General features: G+C 34.2%; 1 protein-coding gene across 1 annotated transcript in view; it reads left to right on the forward strand.

The window, feature by feature from the left end:
• slco3a1a (solute carrier organic anion transporter family member 3A1a) overlaps positions 1-1,654 on the forward strand; it is a 69,643-nt gene extending 67,989 nt beyond the window's left edge. Inside the window, exon 11 of the mRNA XM_081372812.1 lies at positions 428-1,654. The gene's annotated coding sequence lies outside the window, so the exon portion shown is untranslated. The remainder of the gene's footprint in view (positions 1-427) is intronic.
• Positions 1,655-2,078: the final 424 nt, after the last annotated feature.

The raw sequence follows: 2,078 nt of genomic DNA on the forward strand, positions 1-2,078 counted from the left end.
CTATGCAGATATTGACTTGGGACTATATTAGGGGGAAGCACAGGCGAAGCACTGCTACTTGGGCGCAGAGATATCACGCCCAAGTAGCAGTGCTTCGCCTGTGCTTCCCCCTAATATAGTCCTTAATATATAAGTCAATGTCTGCCTAGGAAATCGCCTAGTGTTAATCTGCATCACTATTTGTACTTGTTGTGAATACGCTGGCCACAAGAAGTAATTAGGTGGGTTTTTTTTTTTTTTATATATATATCACTTTTACTCAGAACATGCTAGCTGGCAACAAAGGATTCCATTCATTATGCTAAGCTAAGCTAGCGCCGACCCTGTCAAACTAAAACAATGCATGTACTGAGACAAAAATGCATTTGCCCACCTATCTAAATGTAGGAAAGAAAGTGAATAAGCCCTATTTCAAAAAACGGTGGAGTGTTCCTTGAACAGCTTGTAATCAAACTTAAAAAACGAGACATCTAGGTTGTCTATGAAAGCCTGTAGACTGGTAGACTGGACCGGTTTTACCGGGAAAATCCTCCTTTTCCGTTTAATGACACATGAATTAATGTTTAAACAATTATATGAAAGAGCTACTCTGTACTGTAATGTCAATGTGTCATGCAAATAAAAGGTATTAATTCAAACTGAAATAGTCTCACATATCCAGATCTATGTAGTCTTAAATATACTTTATAATCAAACTATCATAACAGTGTAATTTTAATTACCTCATCTCGTCAACTGGAGCTGGTTCAAACATATACACATCGCTACGATCAGATACTCTCTTAACTGCTGCCATTTTAGTTGTGTGTTTATTGTGTTATTGAGAGGAAAGCGCGCAGCACATATTTACATATTAAACTGAATCACGTTCAGTCTCTTGAGCGCGGGCAATAAGCTGCTGGCTGCAGTTCACTTAACGGCCACCGATGTCGCTAGTAAGGGTTTCTGAATTCTACATATAGCCCCTTTAAGGCCTAAAATGTCTTAATTTGTAATGGTTATTGATACTGTACATTATTGGCATCTTTATACATATGTGCAATAATGGGAGAGCGTATTTGAAAAACGTTTTTTGTCTATTATGAATATATGTTTTTTCTTTGTAAGATGTTTGTCATTAGATTTTGTTTTGGATTATGAAGACAAATATAGAGAATGAGACTGTTTATGCATAGTTTTATTAATGAATATAAGAATGCCTCTTTATTCAGATGACAATAATGGCATGTTTGTGACTAGAGGAAGAGGAATATTGTGACAGCATGACTGACATCAGAGGAGAAGTTTTGGGGAAAAGGTCATTTTATTAAATGGCAGAAGATCAATGTCATTCAAGTATTGCTCTGATCTCGCTGTAAGGCAAATAACATTCGGGCTGGGCCTTGGTATTTATGAGTTAGGTGAAGAATGACATTTTATACACTTATAATATTACATGTAAAGTGTGTTTTAGCTTTGGATTGAGATTAAACGATTTTTTTTTCTTCACTTCACACTGCAATAAGACATGGCACTGTGCGCATGCTGTTTCTTCAGCAGTTTAATAATAGTGCTGTATTCAAAAGACACAGTGCAAAAAAAGCAGTGTACTTTTCGTATCATTTTTTATGCCGAAATAACTTTTATTTTATTCTGCAAATAAATTATTTTTCAGAAAATCTCAGATTTGTCTTTGTTTTTTTTTTTTTCTGTATACTTTTCCAAAGCGTTAACAATAACCCTTTCCACTGACATAATTAACCATACATACAAATATTAATATAACAATAATAGTAATAAATAAACCAAATAGGTATAAACTGTAGGATTATGTACACATTTACAAATTAACATAATATGCTTGTAGGAAAAATAAATACATATATACAATAATAATAATAGGGTGTATTATACTAGATGTAAATTGACCCAATTTGGTTATTTATAAAATCTAGGTCAAAATGAAGAGATGATGACTATAAGCCATTTGACTGCTCGTGTGAGGTTTCCACTTTATGGAAAAAAGAGATTCAGAATGGCTGTTTTTCGGCTTCTTCTATTATAGCCCTTGCTTTACCTTCTCCTTATGAGCTATACAA

This window comes from Scardinius erythrophthalmus (genome assembly GCF_964197995.2).
Source record: "Scardinius erythrophthalmus genome assembly, chromosome: 8".
Classification (NCBI taxonomy): Eukaryota; Metazoa; Chordata; class Actinopteri; order Cypriniformes; family Leuciscidae; genus Scardinius; species Scardinius erythrophthalmus.